The following is a 22865-nucleotide window of genomic DNA, read 5'->3' as shown; positions in this document are numbered from 1 at the left end:
TGGTTATAGACTCTGCTATTCCCCTCTCCTAGAGTTTACATAGATGGGGGTAAAACTTTTTGAATGAACTTCTTTTAGCATAGGCAAAACTTGCATGAGAAAACTGGGGAATTGTTGGCATTTCACCCTGCCCTCATGAAATGAGCTCCCCAGTTTTGTTTGCCAATTTCTGCCTTGTTCATTTGGATGAGCAAATGCAGTTGCGAGGGAGGGCAGTTTAGGAAGGGAGGGTAGGAACAACGGAGCCAGAGAGAGAATGACCGAGGCAGGCTCTGGGAAAGGGAAGCTCTACAAAATGCCCTTTAATTTGGATGCCTTTTAGGATGGTGCAAATGTTGGTAACCGTGCTGAAGAGACTGCCGCCCCAAGCATCAGGCATCCTCCATTTTAATCTTCAGTCACAGCAGTAACTCCCACAGGGATATCTCTACAGGTGCCTTGGCAATGGCTTTGCTTTAAAGGAGACAAAAGATTCTTCTCCTTGTTTTGCTGTTATCTTTGGGACATATGGGAACAGCTTGAAGTTCAAACAGACCCCTCTCAGTCATGCCAAGAACAGAAACATTAAGGAATTTGCCTACACTGCTGACTGTGGGGTGGCACAGACCTGTGTTTGACAGTAGTAGAAGACCAAAAACTTGTTAATCTGTGGCTGCATTTATCGCTCTAATGCGCATAGGTTTGTGTTTTTGTAGCGTGCTGATTTAACCCCCATAATCCCCTGAAAGGTAAAAATTTCAGTGAGGTCTTGCTGGGACTTGTTTGAAGTTTTTCCCTCCAACTCTGTCTCCGTCTCGAGCAAGTCAAAGGTGAGGGGATTATGCTTGCCTTTGGAATGTGGCCTCGAGGTGAAAGACTCCGAGAGCAACTGTGTTAGAGAGAGTGCTTAAGTTGCAGAGAACAAGCTTGTGAAGGAGTGTCCATGATGTGATTTTTAAAGGTTGGTTCTTTTCCAAGACCAAGTTGGTAAAATTCTATACGAAGTTGGTGCTTTCCAGAATGGGACTCCAGGAGAAGGACAGACTCTGACACCTTCAGCAGGGGCTGAGAGGAGGGGAGAGGCTGAGCTGGGAGTTGTAAAGAAAAACATGGGAGAGGAGGAGAACAACGAAAGACGAGAGGCGGATCAGAGGGAGGAACGTCAAGAAAGCCCCGGGCAGAGGAGGAGTGCAGTTGGAAAGCCCAACCGGTGTTTTTACCTGAGCAGCACAGGGAATGGGGGGTGGAGGAAAGGGGAAGTACCAGGAATGAGGACGGACCGGTTACCACCTTTGCTTCAGGACAGCTGTGTGCAACAAGCGTCTGCGGAAGACTTCAATTTGGCTGTGGAAGACAAAGCATGGATTGAAGAACTTTGCGCTGATGTTTGCCACATTCCCATTAAGGAACTAAATTGTAATGCTGTTTTTGTAGAAAATGCAACAGTACCTCATGTGGTGGTCTTGCGAAGGCCAGCACATGGGCTTCGGCTCCTGGGCAGCAAAAGAACGCTGAGCATGTTTGTCCTCCCGGAGGACAATAGGAGACACCGAACCACAGTGTCCGACCATCAAGACAGCTCTACAAGACCTCGCAGTGATTGTATGTTGGCAGCTACCAACTCAGACAACAATATTCTGCCTACCTCGACCCCAAGTAAGCAAGGTTGCCCAGATGTGGTCCAGCGGTGTAGGACAAGACACGCAGAGCTTCGTGCGATAGACGGTCTAAAACCTGAAATGCCGCCTTCTGTTAACCTGTTTCCTCGTCCACTAGAAGAACCACCAATACATCGGACTTTGAAAAGCAAGAACAAACCACGGCCCGTTAGCATGACTGTTCTTGAGCTCAATAAAGAGCGTAATGGATCCCGGGATGAGTTTGCAAGCCACACTTCCACTGGCACCGGTAGTTTGCCTCGTCCAGGCTTCCGATGGAGATGGTTTGGTCGACAGGCAACTAGAAAGGATGTGGTGGTGATACAAACAAAGCTAAAGGAACCCAACAAGACTGAAGAACCGAAGACAACATTTGGATCACTCCGGAGGAGCTTGAGTCTAAGGATGAAGCGGAATCGAAATCAACCCGAGCAGGAGAATCGAACTGAAAGGAGACGCACTTCAAGTATCGGAGAACAATCTATGCAAACCACTCGCCCATTTTCCTACCTAACTGGCAGAATGTTAACGCCAGCTCGAGAGCAAGATGAGGATCAAGGGGCCACACAGTACATACAGTACCAAACTCGGGGCAAGGTGGCAGTCTTGGAGGTCCCTCTCCATCCTGCCAAACTAACAAAGCCCACCAAACAATTGCAACCAGAAACTAGTTTTTGGCAGCTAATAGCTAGTCGTTTTAAGAGGAAAGACCCGTTGTCCAGCAACAAATCTGAGCTGTGCACTGAAAGCCAAGCAGTTGGCAGCCACCCCGCTGTGAGAAATAAAAAGCCCGATTCTGTTGCTATAGAGACTCTAGCTGGCATTGGTTTCCGCAAAGGTCAAGGTAAGTTGTGTAATGCATAATTTCATTCCACATCCCAGTCTGACGCAGGAAAAGGTGCTGCTTTTTGTCTGAAGAAAACAGACTCTGAGTGCCAGGATGTAGCCTTGGAGATCAGTGCAAATTGATTAAATATTAAAACGATATTGAAGGTCTGGCTCGGGCAGCACCAACAGGCATAATAAGAGGTTAAATGCATTATTCACTCCAAGTGCTTTGGCTCTGTTGGAGTGTGTGTGTGCTTGAGCTGTTAATTGGCTCCAAGAGGAGTTTTCTTCTAGTGTAAGTCTGCATTGCAATTGAATTAGGAAGCAAAAAAGCGTCCATCAAATCTTGTTTAATCACTAACACTTTCAAGGTAATCAAATAGACTGCAGGAATGAGTCAGGGATGGATGATGTAGACAAATAAAGAGAGGAAATCATTTTTAATGACTATGTTCTACTATCAGAACATTCTTCTTTAGAATTCTCTTCCTTTTGGAAAATGTTATACGTAACAATCCTCATGGGATTGGAGTCGGAATTTGTTTTACCTTTCACATCTCTGAAGGTTAAATCATGACCCGGCATGCAGGCAACAAGCTCATGATATTTTAAACATGTTTTCATTCCTTGTCTGTTCAATCTTTTGCCTGCAGCTTGTGCGTCGTCTCAGAGGTAGTCAAGACAAATAGTGCCGTTTCAGAGCTTTACGCTGCGATTTTTAAAAGGGATTAGGTTGTGTAGAGTGAGACAAGATGTATACAGGCCTAGGCTGTTAACCTTAAGTCACCTCTGCTCCCTTGTAATCCTTATGAATTTTTTTTTTTTTTGCCTGTGGCATTTTCATCTGATGTAAATGTTTGTATTAAGTGTGTGTGCAGCATTATATAAGGTTAACACAAATTATATGGGTTGTTTTTATGATGTTTTTGGCATTAATCAGTGAAGTCTGGCTTGCAAGCGCAATGCAAACTAGCTGTTTGAGATGCCGGGTTGCAATATATAATTTGAATGAAATGTCTGCAAACACAAGATGACTGAAATGCTAGCGGAGAGATGCTAGCACATCTGCTATTGGAATAGAGCTGTCCTTATGTTTGAATTGGGAGGACATGTTTCAGGATTGAAGAAGATGTTATTGGCAGCACACCTTGAGAGGTTTTGAGCAATTATTATGTAGTGGAAACCCAGCACAAGTCTCACCACAGTGTTAAAAAATTAAGGAATGGAAAGATGCATCTATCTGTCTATCTAAAAATATACACTAAAAATATGTTTGATTGCACTCCTGCATTTGTAATACGTTTTGAGAGTGATATTCAGATTTGTTGATTCATATATTTTATTGGGCTGATTTATTAACACATCCGCATTAAAGATGGATGGAGTCAGTGATGCTGAAATTTTCCATAAATATCCATAAATCTAAAATCACTTATCTGTCAACATCTCAAAAACATGTTTTAGACTTTCATGACACTTTTGTTTAGGTTGTACATCTCTTTCATTCTCAGAATTAAAAAAAAGAGCTTTCAGTCTAGTGCTTTTAAAATGATTAATCGCGATTAATTGCATCCAAAATAAGTGTTTTTGTACAAAATATGTGTACTGTGTATATTTATTATGTGTATATATAAATACAAAAGCATACAGTATACTGTACATTTTGAAAATAATTACATGTATATACATTTATATTCGTATATTTTATATTATATTTTACATATGTTTGTATTTATATATAGATAATATAGATACAAAGTATACACACATATATTATATATTATGTGAACAAAAACTTATTGTGGATGTGATTAATAATTAATAATTTGACAGCACTAATTAAATCCTTTCATTTGCATTTAATGTTAATATGCAGAGACTAATTTTATAACAAACTAGATTGTGTCGACTTTTTGTAACTTGTGACCTTTTTGCCACATAATAGTTTGCTTTCACTTAAATGAGTAAATCAGTTCATACTTAAGTTTTGTTATGTTATATTTATTTCATGTTATGTTTTACTTTAACAGACTAAAGTAAAACATTTACCTTATTTGGGCAGAATCAGTGACACTGCCACTTTAAAGTGATGCAGTGAGAAGTTGGCCATCATGTTGGCGATGATAGCCTTGTGGGCAGTGTGCTGACATACAGTGCTGTAGCGCTAAGGGTGTTCCAAGTTCGAATCCCGAATCGAGGACCTTTTGCGATCCCACCCCTTCTCTTTCTCTCCCACTTTTTAATAAAGGCAAAAATAGCGAAAAAGGAAAAAAAAATTTGCTTTTGTGTGTTCCTGTAGCTCAAGTGGTAGAGCATTGCGTTAGCAGCGCAAGGTTGTGGGTTCGATTCCCAAGGAACACGTTAGGTTAAAACTGTTAGCCTGAATGCACTGTAAGTCGCTTTGGATAAAAGCGTCAGCTAAATGCATAAATATATAAATGTAAATATATAAATTGGCCATCATACAATCAATTGCACAACAGGTTTACGTAAATGACTTACAGGACTTGTTTTTAGGCAGTACCATTAGTCATTTGTCAAATTAAGTTAACAAATTAAAAGCTGTTTACACCCTTGGCATCTGCTGGAGTTTCTTTCCACTGGTTACTAAGGAAACTCCCCGACTGACCTTTCTTTGTGAAAGTTGACTGACAGCCGGAATGTAGGTGTGTTTGCTGAACTTGAGAGCTTTTTGGACCAAAGATTCTGTCTGCGGATTGCGTGTACCTGTTGCTACATGCCCTGAGCAGCTCGTTCCTGGATCTTGACTGTTTTCTGTAGCTGTGAGTTCTTTGTATTTTAAACCCGGAAGGCTTTACCTTCCCTCACCTGCCTACAAAGTGGCAGACTCTCCTTACAGGTCTGCTCAGAAGGAATTCGGATGACCTTTCAGCCTCGGGGTCGTGACGGCTGGGTTTCAATAGCAAAATTGTTTGAGGTCACTTCAAAGGGTGCGAAGCTAGAAAATTACATCACGGGAAGCCTGAAAGAATCCAATAGTGTTTGTTATAAAGGCACCGAGTATTTCCGTTCTGATAATAGTGCAAAATAACTTGAAATATGTTCTTTTTGCACTATTAAATCAGAACACCTTGAGATATGCATTATATCCATAAATTTTATCAAAATGCTCTGCATTTTTCAAAAGAGGCTTTAAAATGCCTATTGATTTCCATGCAACTCTATACATCTCCTGCTGGGCCTGTAATTGCACTATTTCTCTTGTAAAACTCAGAGTCATTTTGTATATTAGTCAGATTTTCATATGTGTTCCTGTAGCTCAAGTGGTAGAGCATTGCATTAGCAAGCGCAATGATGGGGGTTTGAATCCCAGGGAACATATGTTAGGAGAAAATTGTTTGCTTTCAATTCAATGTAAGTCGCTTTGGACATTAAATTAAAAATTAATTTTGCTTCAGCTTGATGATGATGAAGTTCATCTCGGCTCCCATATGACACGAAAAGCTCTTTGTTTGCAATTCAGATTGAAGCGCAACATCAGTTTGATGCTTTTTTACCGCAGTAAGGTTTAATTTTAGTGACAAATTCACATCTGTCTATCCGAAATATACCGCAGTATTTACTTGATACTAGGGATGGGCGTTTTCCGCAAATATCACATTCGAATATTTGAGCTCACAAAAAACGAATATTCGAATATTCGTTTATTCGTTTATTTAAATTAAGTTTAATGAGACAGACGTTATTTTTCAGCAACATTTATTGTTTCCATCATTTTGAACAAGCTGACACACAATAAGCTTGAACATTACACATCGTGTTTTGTAGCTGAAAACCTTTAACAATGCTTGCAAACAAACAAAAGTACAGATTAAAAGCAAAATAAAAAGTGGAAAAAAAAGTGAACAAAGAAAAAACGTAAAGTAGCCTGCAGTGATTAGGCTATTGTAGAACGTAGCCTACACTTAACTTGGAAACTTTTAAATTGTCAGCAAATCTTTTTTGCTTTTTTTTCTATTGTTTTACATGTTCTTCTTAAGAAACAGAGGCATGTAAACATGATCGGGGGAAAGTTGGCTCCTTAGTCTGTTAACAATAAGGCCGGCCGCGGAGAAAACCCGCTCTGACAGCACAGACGTTGTCGGGACTCACAAATAACGGTGTGCTAAGCGAATAAGTTTTGTGAAGCGCTTCGTGTTTTCGTTTCACCACTGAATGGGATCCTCATCTGGTGGAATACATGGCTCCAGCAAGAACTGTTCCCACTCGTTTTGGCGGGACTCTCTGTAATCATCGCTGAAGAACTGGCTCAGCCTTTTCCGATGAGTGGGCATTGCATCCTCTTCATCATTGATGATGGCATCCGCACCACTCACATCAAGGGAATGATCTGATAATGTAAAAAAAAAAAAAATTTCTTACTTTTCTCATGTTGATACTTCTCACAAACCTGAGATGTTTGTGCCGAGGGTCTAGGGCAGACGCGAGAAGAGGATTTTTCACTGCATTCTCCAAGTTAGCGGTGTTTATTCGTTGCTTGAGAGATGCCTCAACAATGTTCTTGAATTCGGTCACTTTCTGTGATTCTCCACGGCATATTTGAAGTACTGTAGAAGACCGCAGTTCTTCGGGGCCATTCACATATCATGTCTTTTGCGCGCTCAAGTTCGTTATTTCCAATGTAGGCGCGCGGTTTTATCCAGGCGCGTCCGCACCGCATCGAGTTAAAAACATCTCAACTTTTCAGAATGCCGCAAGCGCACCGCAGGTCATGTGACAAGAACTAAACATTCAGCTTCATCCTTTCCCGTAACAACATTGAAACCTCAGCCAAGATGAAGGAACAGCTGATCATAAATTTAGTAGCAGAGCTACTGCAAGCGATTTTTTTGAGCTGCAAATCCATTTTTCCTTTGCTGAAATTTCCGTGTCTTCATGGAGAGAGCCGGTCACTGTTGCTTAGCAACGGCAGACGCCTCAGGAGCGCTTCTGCCCGAGCGCTTTGGAAAGAAGGAGAAAGCGGCACGCCTAGCGTTTTCCACGTGTTTTTAGGCGCGATATGTGAAACGTCCCCTTATTCATTCATTAATTTTTTTTTGCTTGCATACATCTTCAAATATGCCATGGAGAATCACAGAAAGTGACCAAATTAGGTTTTATTGTGAACTTGTTTTTTTTTTTTGTGCAAAATTTGAATATCATTTTTATTTATCGAATAATTAGAGCAGAACGAATATTCGAATGTTCGACTATCCGTGCACACCCCTACTTGATACCTACCTCATTGAGTTCAGATCACATGTAGCCAGTTTTTACTTGACATCTGAAGTCTAATTACTTTGATTTGTTTTGACTCGAAACATCTTTGGGGGAAAAAATGGTAATATGGCGTCCTGTGGGATTGCGAGGTGTGGTTGTCATGTTCGGATGTGTTTGCCTGTTGGCGTACGTCCACTTTTCCATGGATCTGTGTGTGAGAGCGAGGATGGAGGTTGAAAAGGCCTGGTTTCACCAGGGCATGTTGCTGAGCGCAGCAGGAAGAATCTCATCTGAGTCACTTCAGCAGTTTGTTGAGTGCGAAGGGAGGGTGAGACATCAAGTTTAAGTGAAGGACGGAAGAAAACACCTCCTGACTTGCCGTGCGTTACTCTTAGCACACCATGTTCTCACCATCACACAAAAACTGAATGAGACTCTTTTTTGGTACCATGTATGGAAAAATTTGCTCGCAAATGGGTTCATTTCTTGGTGTTTTTCTCACTGTCTCTTGAATCCACAAAGGGTTTTTCTTCTCCTCCCCGACGCTTTGAATAGTAATTTTGATTAGATTGGACAAGAGCAGCGGAGTGAAAAATGAACTGAACAATGCAGTGCTACAAACCTCTGTGGTGCTTTAAACAAGGCTGCCCATGTGCCTGCTGTGATGATGTAATGGCTGTACAACAGATAGTGTGTGTGTGTGTGTGTGTGTGTGTGTGTGTGTGTGTGGCACAGAAATGGGCAGGATTTTACTGGGCCAGTGATAATTTTAATTTACAGTACTGTTTTTGAAGGCTGTGTGTTATGAGGACCAGAAAGGGCACGTAAAAATAAACTGATTTCTTCCATTTATTTTAAAGTGGAAGTCCAGCATGCATTCAAAACTTTATAAATGAAATTGAGAAATAAATGGACTTATTTACTTATTTAATTACCTAATGTTTTATCCATCCATTTAAAAAAAACACACATAATAATTTAATTTTAATCCATCCATTTGTTTTAAAAACAATAAATTAAATTTAAGTATGATAAATTTGTCTGTTTGAAAAGTAATTTTTTGTTTATATTTTTACATTAATACATTTATAATTGATTCCTTCAATTTACTTTTAAGGGACACTCCGTTATCACTGAACCTATTCAGAAAAAAAGAATAATCCTTCCTTTTTTCAAATTGACGAACAAATAGACCAGTCATTTCAAAACAAGAATTAATATAAATTGTTCATTTATATATAAATGTAGCATTTATTTGTCAGCCATTTATTTTCATTAAAAAAATAACATTTAAAAATATTCTTAAGAAAAATAAAACTTAATTCAACATGAATGTGTTTTTTCACGATTTTCTGATAATTGTTGATGATTTGGTCAATAATATTCCAAGTGGATGGCCATAAGGATTGTTACATGTATAAAATAAATGTATAGTGTTGGTTGAAATGAAAGACATCATCACTTACTAAAGTTTTCTGTCTGTTTCTTTCCAGATTCCTTCGTTAACAGTCAGGAATGGACATTGAGTCGATCCGTACCAGAGCTCAAAGTGGTGAGTGATCTTCCCACCCTTAGCCTTGTCATTTTATCTCTTAACATTATGCGGAACGGTTGATCCTGACATGAATTTATTCAGCAAGCAGTAAGATGTCAGTCAGTCTCTGTAATGATATCTCTGCTCGTGTCACTCTTGAGTTATTCTGCTGATGTTCCCTCAGAATAGCCACCAGTCAGAAAATACAGAATTCAGGGATGCTTCATACACAATATCATGGAATAACTCAGTTTATGCTATATTATTTTGTACACCTAGTATCAGTATCGTCTTCATGGAATCATAATTGTCCCATTTAAAGAACACCCTCATTCTAACATCTTATTATGAGGCAACGCATTGAAACCATATGCTCATAAAGCTTTAACATCCAGTCTTCTCCTAATGAAGTTTCTATCCTCCTCTTTGTTCTCGAGCCCTGCGGCAGCCGCATGGGTAACAAACTGCTCGCCTGGGCCTTTATTACGGAGGAAGATTGTTACTGTTTGAACCTTGTTAACAGTACACACTACCCTCTGATGAACCCGAACGCTGCGCAGAATGAGCCTCCAGTGTTTAAATGATGATGGAGGAGAAGGATGTTTGGGCTTTTGGGAAAAGAATAGACAGAATTTTTCCATTTCTGTGATGACAGCAGTATTCAGTGCTCTTTTGAAGGTCAACTTGGTCCTAGTGATGCATGACCACATTGTGAATAACTGGTTTAAGCATTTGTTTAATGCATTTAAGTTTTGATTTAATTTCTGCCATTATATCGTACAATATCAAAAAAAGTGAAATTTTTTAACTCTTATATTTACACCTTTTAATTTAATTTCATGTAACTGGTCTGGTGTATTTAGCCATTATAGAGGTAAACACTGTGTTAATATATTAACTAAAATATAAAAAATAATTATTTGCTATTAAATAAAATAATTAGTAGTATTACATAAGTGTTATTTAATTTATATATTATTTTTATATTTAATAATAATTCATATTAATATAATTAATATTTATTATTGTTATAGTTTATTAGTTATATATGTATGTATGTATATGGATTGTGTTGATTTAATTATTGTCATTTATATTATTATCAAATAATATCAAAGAGGCCTTTTTACACTTTTTATTTAATTTCGTTTAACTCGTCTGGTGTATTTAGTCATAATTAAGGTAACTGTTGTGTTAATATATTAACTAAAATATTTAAAAGTATTATTTGCTTTTATAATAATAATTAGTAGTATTCATATAATATGAGTATTATTTAATTTATATATTTAATAGTAAAAATAATTAATATTATATAATTATAATAATTATATATTGATTGTGTTAATTTTTATTATTGGCAGTACATTGGTATAATTTATCTGTCAGACCTGTAAAATAAAATGAAATGAAGGTGTAAAATAAAAGTTTTAAAAAATGTATACTTTGATAATGTACAATGTAATGGCTGTAATTAAATCAAAATCTAGATGCATTAAACATGCGAACAACAGCAATTAAATGAAAAAGTGTAACAGATTTTTTTGTTATTGAAATTTTTAATTATTATTTATAGCTTATAGTTTAAATTAAGTTGGTTCTGCATTTTGTTTAGACGGAATTTTTCAAATGTTCTATTTCTGAGAATTCAGTGAAAAGGAATTTAAATATCGAAAATGTGTTAATCTGAGCTGTTTCTCTGGGATGCTGAAAGTCATATTATCAAAAATAATAATTAGCATTCAAAGTTCGGGGGAATTTTGATTCGTTTCTTCATCTCCAGTGTTTGAGGAGAAAGACAGGTAAATCTGTCCTGGTTATGTTTATAAGGCTGTGTGGGAACAGCCGTCACACAGTGGACTGACAGGCAGAACAGTTGCGTCAGCTGTGAGGAAATTCCTAAAATGTTGCTTCCTCCACGCTTGAGGTGTTCTTTGACGACTTGTTAGAAGGAAATCCTGGATGCACAGCGGATGTGTTCTCCATCTGTCGGTAGAGAATAGTTGATGAAAGTTATTATTGTCTATGAGGCAAATGTTTACAAAAACACTTAGAGCACCTTTACGTTTCATTAGTTATTTAATATCCTGAAGTGAATCTTCCAGACAGTCATTTGTTTCCTCTTCAGCGTGCTTTATGCTGTTTGCTGCTCTGTTTTGGCCTGACTCTGTCTGTTTCTGCATGCAGGGCATTGTGGGAAACCTGTCCAGTGGGAAGTCGGCGTTAGTTCATCGGTATCTGACAGGAACATATGTCCAGGAGGAGTCGCCCGAGGGTGAGTGAGCTGTAAGGAGGGCCACCTACAGAGTGTTTGTCAGGGCCAGTCACCCAACAAGACCTCCTGCCGCGGAGCAGACTCTGCGTGCCATGAATTTGTATCGTCTCATATGCTCATCTGTGCACTGCATTTATTTATTTCTTTTTATATGAACAAATTATTTTGGCAGAAATGGCCTCCGATGGTTTTGGGTTGACACTGAGGTTAAAAGTCAAACTTTAGACATATGTAACAAGCTTTTTTATTTGCATTAGTACACTACCTTTCAAAAGTTTAGCCCAATGAGATTTTTTAAAAAAATAAATTAATACTTTTTTCTTCAGCAAGGATGCATTAAATTGATCAAAAGTGACAGTATAGGCATTTCCATTTTTATTTCAAATACATGCTGTTCTTTTGAACTTTGTTTTTTTTTTAGAATCAATGATTAAAACACTGTTTCGAAAGTATCACCATAAAGCAAACAGAATTTGTCTTAACATGAGTCTAGTATGATAAAATCACTTACCAGACTTTCCTGAGTAAGTAACATCCAATTTCATCATCATATCAAGCCAGTAAACCAAATTGTGAAAGGATAAAGGATTGTTTCATGTATTTGTATTGATTTTATTACATCTTTATTGCATGACGAGTAATTCCACTGGTAAGAGGATGATTTCGACTGTTTTAAGCTCATAAAATACACATTTTTGAATTGAAAAAGACATACTAAAATTCAAGCAGTACATTGGGCTTGCTTTAGTGTAAATGAGATGTTTGTTGTAAATTAAGAATAAAAATGTATTGTTTTAGTGAGAGAGAAACAAATATTTTAATGTTGACATTATATATAAGCTTGCATTGAACCCAGAACATGGTGAACAATAGCTTAAAATGAGGTAAAATGTTGAGTATTCTGGCCCAGTGGGTTTTGTTGGATGTCTGCATGCACATGAAGCAAGAAGACGCTCAGGAGCGTGTTGTGACTTGTTTTGAATTCGCCAGTCTCATACAGTCAGGTTATCTGCTCCTCTCTGACTGAACTGTGGCGTCGATGTGGAATTAAGCTCATTTCTAATGCAGTGAGAAAAATGAAAATCAATGAATCTCTGTGGGATTGTGAGATTGGTGTTAACACAAACCTGAGTACTGAACTTCAGAAACCACGCTAAAAGATACTTGTTCTTCTATAATAGAAAATACTACAAACTCAGGAAACATGCATTAGAGAACAGAAGGTATTTTTATTCATTATTTTTATTTATTATTAAAAATGAATGGCAGTAATTTTCTGTAATAAAGCCTTGTGCTTTGACGCCTTTTAGAAAAAATACTATGATGCTACCATGGTATCCAGTAACAAAGCAATGGCTTTATAAAAGATACACTACCATTTAAAAGCTTTGGGTCGCTCAAATTTCTTAATATTTTTGAAAGAAGTCTCTAATGCTCACCAGTGCTACATTCATTGGATCAAAATACAGTAAAGCAGTAGTATTTTTAAATATAATTACAATTTTCATAATTACAACAGTGTTCTATTTTAATCATTTTTAAACTGTAGTTGCAAAGCCTGAGATGCAAAGCTGAATTTTCAGCATCATTACTCCAGTCTTCAGTGTCACATTGTCCTTCAGACATTTTAATATGCTGATTTACTGGTCAAGAAACATTTCTATTTATTGTTATTATCAGTGTTAAAACATTTGGGCTGCATTATTTTATTTCTTATTTAATGGAAATTGACACTTTTTTTATGTTTTTTTTTTTTAAAACATTCTATATATATATAAAACATTATACATGACTTTACTGTCACTTTTGATTAATTTAATTCATCCTTGCAAATAAAATTATTAATTTCTTTTTAAAACTTTAAGACTTTTGTATGGTAGTGTATATTCCACAGTACTAGCATGTTGTTTGGTAATATGCCAGTATATATTGAAGTACCTTGACATTACTACCTGATACCACCATTTAATTATTAACCACTGAATTATTACTATATTCATACACAATAGACCAACCTCAAAGAATACCATGATAGTACTGTAGTAAAGTACATGTCTAAAAAGCAATGGTTTTAACACAATATCATATCCACAGACTATGTAATTAATGAAGACGTTTACTCAGTCTCTTGGTATTGTATTGTTATACTCCTATTTCAGGGCTCCAAACTGCGACTAAAACAGTCGCATTTGCGACCATAAATATTAAAATGCGACTGAAGTTTTTGCTGAGGTCGCCACTGGCGACTAGGCCTATGCATTTACATGTTATCTCTTAAAAAATTGCATGTAATGCCTTTTTTCCCTATTTGTTTTGCATTCACATCTTTTGTTATGTTCGCGCATTGAGAGAATGTGCATCGAAGTTTTATTGGGAAAAAGAGTTTTAAACAGTCCTCATCTGCCGCGCAGCAGCGCTGACACACACCTGATAAATGTGCGCGAGAGAGAAATGATGGAGACTTGAAGAGAAAGTTCAGAAAAACAGCGTCTGTTTCGTTCATAACTTGAACAAACTACAACAGGTAAAGCTGTCATCAGTGTGGATATTGGCAATATCGTTAACAGTTCTCGTTTATAATCATAAGGCTTCTTCTTAACAAGATCTTAGTCCATGCTGTGTTCTATTAATGCATGAACTTCATTATTTGAAGTCAGAGGTGGGTAGTAACGAGTTACATTTACTTCGTTACATTTACTTGAGTAATTTTTTGGGGTAACGAATACTTTTCGGAGTATATTTAAAGATGGGTACTTTATACTCTTACTTGAGTAAATTTTTGGGGAAAAATCTGTACTTTTACTTCGTTACTGTGGGTGACGCTCCTCTCGTTACTTTATCTTAATGCAATAAATGTTATAAATGCTTCAGTTTGATCCAAACGCGCCGTCTACTTTTCTCTGGGCAATGAGCGATGCCCATTCGCGAATGATTCATTCTTTTGAGTCAATTCTGTTCAAAGGCTTGATCAAACCAATTGGCAAACGAGTGAATTGGTTCATGAATCAGTTTGAATGAGTCGTTCAGTTCCCTGCCGCACGCGCTGAGCGTCTGAAGTGGTTCACTCGGAGTTGTAACGTTTAAGAACAGAAAGAGCGTTGAAAACGTGGCTGGAACTGCACTGAATTGAAATCTGCAAAGGTTATTATTTGCTAGCGATGGAGATCCTTATTAGATGAACACCGCGTGTGCTGTCTACTGTTTAACAGGTAATAACTTGGGCTACATTCGATTACAGTACACGATACCACTGTGACATTAGTTTGTTGTACGTGTGTGGCTTATAACAGAGGGGAACCAAGTTGAATGCAGCTTCCAAAAGACAAAAAATAGCCGATTAAGATTTTATTAATTTTAATACAATCACACTGGTGCAAGTACGTTCAGCGAGTCATATTATCGGCTGCTAAATTCAGATCTGTGATTGCTTGCTGGCGCTTAGCCAGAGACAGATGCGTTTATACAGCGCTGCGCATTATAACCAATCACACACGATTCTTTTGAGCTTATTAAAGCATTGGCCAATCAGAGGCGTTCAGATGAGTCATCGCTAAAATGCCGGTGCTTCCTTCACTCGCTCACTGACTGAATACCTCTTTCTGGCGAATTCTCTCGTCAGAAACAACAAAGTGCAGATGTGTGTACGAATCTTTAATTAAGATATTGATTTCACAGTGTTAACAGTTTCAGTGATTTTAATGGGAGTTTCTGAGAGTGATTGAAATCTAGACTGTCAGTGAAAACTATCTTTAATAATGTAAATGTTATTTGCTCTCTTTCTGAACAATGAAAGATTAGTAGCAATATTTATATCACATTAACTTTCAATGTTAAATTCACATTTAATATGAAGTCAGTCGTATTAAAAATATGTTATGGCATGACACCTATATCTGTTACTTAAGTAAACAGACAGGGTTTTATAATAAATTACATAAATTGGAGTAAAGGCTGATGAAATATATACATTTATACACGCACACATACATTACATACATTTTATCTATATATCTAAATAAAAATAGGCTCAGTATATATGACCCAAAGTAACTAGTAACTAACTACTTGAGTAGATTTTTTATCCGATACTCTTTTACTCTTACTCAAGTAACTATTCAAGACTAGTACTTTTACTTTTACTTGAGTAAATATTTCTAGAAGTACTTTTACTTTTACTTGAGTACAGTTTTTGGGTACTCTACCCACCTCTGTTTGAAGTGCACTTGCCGTCCAGTAACCGCAAAAAGCTTTGTGCTTTGTTACTTTTTAATTTACAAAGTATCAGCTTTAAAATTATTCCAAATTCATAACAAAGTTCAAACAATAAATACAGTTTTGGTGCTCTTTAAGGGGCCATTGACATATCGCGCCTAAAAACTCGTGGAAAACGCTAGGCGCGTCGCTTCCATTATGAGCACGCACGCATACCGCGCGCCTACATTTGAAATAACGAACTTGAGCGCGCAAAAGACGCGACATGTGAACGGCCCCTAATGCGGCAGGCGCGATCGCGAGTAGTGCCTCAGTTCAAGCAGCACGTGAACCTATCACACCTTGCTCTTTACTACTAGAGTACATAATGAACATGAATTAACATCAAACGGTAGGCTATTTTATAAGAGATTCTACAGTACAACACTTTCAAACTGTGGAAATCGTGTAAAGCTTGTAAACATTGCAACGTAATATTAACCTCAGTAACCTTTCGGCGTCCATAAGCTCATCCGTCAGCTAGAAAAATAACTATTAAGAGGAGCATTTTGCTATATTTATGAGCTATTGAATTTTAATATTTTTACTTAACCTGTTGTCTACATGATTCAACTCCTCCTATAAAATTTAATTTTACTAATTAAAAAAAACATACTGAAAGTGTGAAAGACATGCACTCTTAAAAATAAAGGAGCTTTAAAGGTTCTTAACAAAACAGTTTTGGTTCCACAAAGAACCATTCAGTCAAAGGCTCTTTAAAGAACAATCTCTTTCTGACCTTTTCATAATCTGTTATTGTCTTCAAATGTTAAAGGTTCTTTATGAAACCATTTAGACAGGAAAAAAGGTTCTTCTATGGTATCATGAAGCACCTTTATTTTTAAGAGAGTATGAGAACATTTACAGGATGCATTGAGGAAGACCCCAAACTATACTCAGGGGCCAAGTGATGCTTATGGTCCATGATATTGGTACAGATTTTGTGTAATAAACAACGCATGACTGTATGTTTCAAGTTGGAAAAGACATTTAGCTCCCACTTTAATTGAACCTTCATTCCCAGGTCATCTACAAGATGGATTAAAATGCTGATAAAGTCAAGAAAAGATGAGACATAAACACGTCAGTATGATTAAAAAGTTAAAATGTAAAAAAAATTATTTTAATAAAACGCATAAAACATTTTTATTCTGTGGCACCTAAAAAAATCATTTGGCACCTAAGTTTTTTCTTATAGGAGCCAATGGCTCCTTACTCGATTTTTTTGTTTGGAGCCCTGTATTTGGCAGAAAAGCGATTGCATTAAATGAGTGATTAATGCAGCTGTGATTCCCACTGCATGAAGCGTTTGCAAACGTTCCCAGTTTTATTAAGTGACTCTAGACTGAAATTGACCTTAATTTGTAATCTGTCATTGGCTCCTGCACAGACGAAGCTCAGAGTTCCACGCCGATGCGCCGCCTCTACGATTGCTCCGTTGTTGCCATGGCAGCAGAGGGTCAGGCCGCCTGGCCTGCCGCCACCGAGCGTGTCATCAATCCCCGGCGTTTACTTTTGAGTGACGGCAGAGAGATTAAATGTTTATGCCCTCTTGGCACCAGCTGCCCCTCTGAAATCTAAATTAGAGATTAGAATCAGAATGACGGATTCCTTAAGACTCAAACCAGGGCTGGATTTCAAAAGCATACACCTCCGCCGGCGACAGTAAGACTCTGTACCTTATTGTCATTTTCTTTTTAGCCTTTCAAAAACTGAGAGTGGAAAAACATCTATTTTGCAGGGCTTTCTGCCAAATGTCTAAATGAGGGTTTTTTTCTGTCCAATCTTGACATGTTCAGACATGCTCTTACTGGCTCCAATACAATTATATCCTACTTTAAAAGCTTCTGTGAATGCATTAGAAAAAAAGGTGAAAAAATTAGTCTGTGTTTTACTCACCCCTAAAGCATGCTAGGTGTATTTGACTTTCTTCTTTCAGACGAATCCAGTCGGAGTTATATTTAAAATTGTCTTTGATCTTTCAAGCTCTGTCATTGCAGTCAGCGGGTGTTGCATTGCTTCAGTCCAAAAGAAGTGAAATAAAAAGCCCCCTTCCATAAAAAAAAAAATATCCATATATAAAAATATCCATATTCAAAACGCAACAATCAGTTTAATCTAGCTTGCGCTCACAGTTGTTTGTACACAGAAGCAGCCCCAGGCGGATGACGTATGAGGTCAGCGTTGCGCATGCGCCACTGACCTCATCCGTAATTCTCCCGCAAGCTAGTTTCAACTGATTGAGTGATCCCACTCTCCTTTTGTCAAGCCCCCAGACAACATCACGTCCGTGCCATTGCCGAGCATTGAGCAACAACAGCACTGAAACATGTCGAAAAGGATAACTTTAACCACAAAACCAGATCGGTAGACCTGCAATGTTATACTTTAACTCAAAGGATGGACGATCTGACAGGATTGTTACTATAAAAGTTACTATATATATTGTTACTATATATATTGAAGATGTATTTCAATTTCAGCAGGCAACTATTTTTACAGCTACATTATTGTTCCAGCCACAATAAATCACAACAATGTATATACAATTACAAATGATTGTATATAAATCGTCAGTTTGTTGTTTTACACACATGCACAGACATTTTTTCATACACGACATCGTGAGATGCAAGAAACATATGGCAAGAAATCTGTAGACTCGTCCATAGCAACAAAAGACAATACTTTATTGAACCTTTTCAATCAGTGTGCGCTGCAGTGTGGCAGCAGATATGCGATCAAATTTCTAATTTGAGGCTGTATTACGTAAATTCTGGCACCCAACATCACAACAAGATGATATTTTAAGCTCCTTACATAGCTGAATCTGCACTGGTTTGAGTGGGCCGCTTCCAGTTTTCCATTTGTTTTGCTGCCTCCAGCTAGCGCTGTGACGTCAGCTGACCCTAGTTACCTGTGATTGGCCTGGCTGTGTGTCACTCAGAAAACAACAGGCCAATCAGAAGAGAGACTCATGAATATTAATTAGACAGACAAAAATCGACCTGTCCCTAGCAGACCTCCTGAGAAAGGAGCTGTAAAAATATAATGAGATGGTTTTTGGTATTTATACCACAAATATATATTCTTAAGGACATCAAAACCTAAAATAAAACTTCAGAAAAGTGTACAATATGTAACCTTTAAGACTTTTGAATGGTAGTGTATATTTCATGGTACTAGCATGTTGTTATGTAATTCCGCTTCCATTTACAACAGTGAGCGCAAGCTAGATTAAAGTGATTATTACATTTTGAATATGGACATTTTTCTTACAAAAACACATCGATTCGCTACAGGAGGCCTTTGTTATTGTTTATTTTTGCTCTCAGAACTTGAATTATAGGTTCATTAGAATTGCACTCTAATAGGCTTCATCATGCAGTGAATGCTTTTGGGCTCTCGAGATGTGTGTTAGTTTGTTTTTTTGCAAAGTGAATGACACACGATGATATCAGTTTGTAAACTGTTAGAACAGCAGTTACATTATTGTAGACAATAAATATCACAAACCCCTATTGTGCATATTTAATATGCTTGCAGGTGTATTCACATTGGCCAATATGAACATATTGTTCACTTTCTCCTGTTAGAGCAAAAACTATGCTGAAATTCTGCCCTTTGTTTGTTTTTAAGCTCAAGGGAAGCACTGACAAAATAAAAATAGCTATGGACATAGGTGAACTAATTAAAAGTGTAGTGTTCTTGGCGTAATGGCTTTATGGATAATATCTCTCAGTTGATATGAGGTCACTGGCTGAAATCTCCATGTAGGGTCATGTTGTGTTTCGTTCTGCTATTATTAACGTCCCTCACTGCTCCATCGGGCTGTACTTCAGTGCCCTCGGTGAACCTCTTAAAGCCAATTTACTCCAGGGGTCACTGAACTTGGAAGTAAGGATTTGCTACGTGGTACGAACTTCCGCAGTTTCAGTCATACACTGTGCAACAAGCATTCAATCATTACATTTATCTAAGCTCAGAAGCGTCAAAGCTCCATAATAAATTCCCAGAACAAAGTAGAGTTAAAGTAAAGGGAGGTCATGCACGGAATAAACTGAATTGACTGCTGACTACTTTTAATAGTGAAATATGCATTATGCTACACTGTAACATTTTCTCATCGCGTTGCATGTCAAGGGCGCCCAGCTCTAATTTCTCTACGTTTTAAATTTGAGTTTGTGTAATACCTTCTATCTTTCATTTTTGGCAGTCAGATCAAATAATGAGTCAAAACATGTTTCAAAATAGTCACTCCAGTCGCTTCATGTTTATTAATCACACTGGAAATGCAAAGTCAAGTTGGGTTCATTGCATTTTGCAAAATACAGTCCCTTCGTGAACGGTGTTCATAAAGTATTTCAATCTATTTTGTGTTTATTGCTTTAATGCTTTAATAATGATAAAAAGGATATTTAAAAATGTATTGATTTAAAAATAATGGTGTGTGTGTCTGTGTGTAAAACACACAAATAATTTATCAATTATTATTTAATTTAAAAAATGTGGTTTTATGTATTAATAATTTACTATTTTAAGTATTTATATATATTAACAAACTATTATAACATATATATATATATATATATATATATATACACAGTACAGACCAAAAGTTTGGAAACATTACTATTTTTAATGTTTTTGAAAGAAGTTTCTTCTGCTCATCAAGCCTGCATTTATTTGATCAAAAATACAGAAAAAAAACTGTAATATTGTGAAATATTATTACAACTTAAAATAATAGTTTTCTATTTGAATATACTTAAAAAAAAAATTGATTCCTGTGATGCAAAGCTGAATTTTCAGCATTATTACTCCAGCCTTCAGTGTCACATGTAACATCAGTCTATCACATGATCATTTAGAAATCATTCTAATATTCTGATTTATTATGAGAGTTGGAAACAGTTCTGCTGTCTCATACATTTGATGAATAAAAGGTTAAAAAGAACTGCATTTATTCAAAATAAAATAAAAATTCTAATAATATATTTTCTTTACTATCACTTTTTATCAATTTAACACATCCTTGCTGAATAAAAGTATTGATTTTATTTTAAAAAAAAGAAAGAAAAAAAAATTACTGACCCCAAATTACTGACCAGTATTGTATATTGTTATTACAAAATATTTATATTTTAAAAACATAGCTTCTTTTTGTTTTTTACTTTTTATTCATCAAAGTATCCTAAAAAGTATCACATGTTCTGAAAAAATATTAAGCAGCAGAACTGTTTCCAACTTTGATAATGAATCATCATATTATAATAATTTCTAAAGGATCATGTGATAATGATCCTAAAAAATCAGCTTTGCATCACAGAAATAAATGATAATTTAAAGTATAATAAATTTAAAAACAATTATTTTAAATTGTAATAATATATCACAATATTACATTTTTTTCTGTATTTTTGATCAAATAAATGCAGGCTTGATGAGCAGAAGAAACTTCTTTCAAAAACATTAAAAATAGTATTTTTTCCAAACTTTTGGTCTGTACTATATATATATATATGTATTATATATATATATAAAATTAAGTGATCTAATGTATTTATAGTTTATAATATTTTTGATAATTGTATTTCTTATTGTAAAATAAAATTAGTTTTGAATTAATAATTTATTTAGAATTCATTTATTTATATAAATAGTAATTTAACGTTTCAGTATTATGCATAATTTATTTTATACTTTTATTAAATACATTTTGCATTAAATAATTTTTTTATATTTCTATTTTATACATTTTTATATACATTCTATTTTATAACATTGTTACATAATTTCTGTACCATACTATTGTGCCATTCTGTGCCTTTCAATGGCTCCTTATTTAAATTCCTAACACTTTCAGGTAAAGTTCATCCAAACTGAGCCTTTTCCTCTCCAGGCTGTTCATATATTCTACACATTGCCTTGTCTTCTTCACCTGTCATAATCTGTAAAGAGCTCACCCTTCTTCTTTTGTCCTCCTAGAAGATTACAGTAAGGCAAGTTTCATTCGGCTCCACAAACATTCCCACTATATAAAAAAAGTGCAATTTAATTTGAGAGAATCTCAATGGCATCAAAGTTCCATCAGTTTTCAGCGCCAGCGGCTGCGAGGAAGGGAAAAAACACATCTGTTGAGAAGGGAATAAATGAAGGGTGAAAAATCAAAGTCTCAGACTCTCATCTCGCTGCTGGTGTCGAAATAACTCAGATTTCGGATAAGGCTTGCCTAATTTCATTTGTTGGCTGATATTTATTTTTCATCAGTGTGTTAACAGAGATTCCCATGTTTCCATGTGCTGTATAATGAAGCAGGAGCGATAGGCGGCAGGCACTCTGAAGGGTTTAATCATTAGTCATGTTTAGACATGCAAACACATTCATCCCAAACACTCATTTACACGCTCACTAACTCATTCTCTCTTTCTCTTTATTTCACTATCCCTTGTTCAACACTTCACAACTTCCAGAAGTTATGCGTAAAGTAAAATTAGGAAATGTTTGTGCGATCAGATTAACGGGACTGGAGGGAGTTCCTCAGGGGTGTATCTTCAGTCCCTTAATCTTGATGGCGTTGACGTCAGTGGCACACTGTCTGCTGGTAAATGAGCTTTAGAGATGACTAGAAACATTATAATTAATGTTATTCTGTGTTCTTGCAGGAGGGAGGTTTAAAAAGGAGATTGTGGTGGATGGACAGAGTTATCTCTTGCTGATCAGGGATGAAGGCGGCCCACCAGAACTTCAGGTAACTGTCTAACTGTAGCGTTTGTGGATTAAAAAAAGTGTAAGTGTTTACATATTTCCATGTAAAGTACTAGTAATACCCCAAACACCTTAATTATCTTGTTCAATTTGCAGCTCCAGGGCTGCATGCTGACACGGCGCTACAATAATTGATGATATCCGAGAAAGTGAGATTTTTCGCAAGTTGAGAAAAGCAGAGAACTGTCCAAATAGCTGCTAAAATTTTCCACAAATGTGTCACCCAGCACATTCCCCCAGCAGAGGGCGGGACGCGAGGCCGTGTCGATATGAACCGCTGTACTTGCCCCGTGGGGCCCATTTCATGGTGGCCCTATTTTCACATTTTGCTGCGGCTCAGTGTAATTATAGT

General features: G+C 36.7%; 1 pseudogene; it reads left to right on the top strand.

Annotated features, from left to right (window-relative positions):
- Positions 1–1073: 1073 nt before the first annotated feature.
- Positions 1074–22865, top strand: part of LOC132116278 (arf-GAP with GTPase, ANK repeat and PH domain-containing protein 3-like) — a 98955-nt pseudogene continuing 77163 nt past the window's right edge.

Source organism: Carassius carassius, chromosome 35 (assembly GCF_963082965.1).
Source record: "Carassius carassius chromosome 35, fCarCar2.1, whole genome shotgun sequence".
Classification (NCBI taxonomy): Eukaryota; Metazoa; Chordata; class Actinopteri; order Cypriniformes; family Cyprinidae; genus Carassius; species Carassius carassius.
This window is presented reverse-complemented; position numbering and strand designations above follow the sequence as displayed.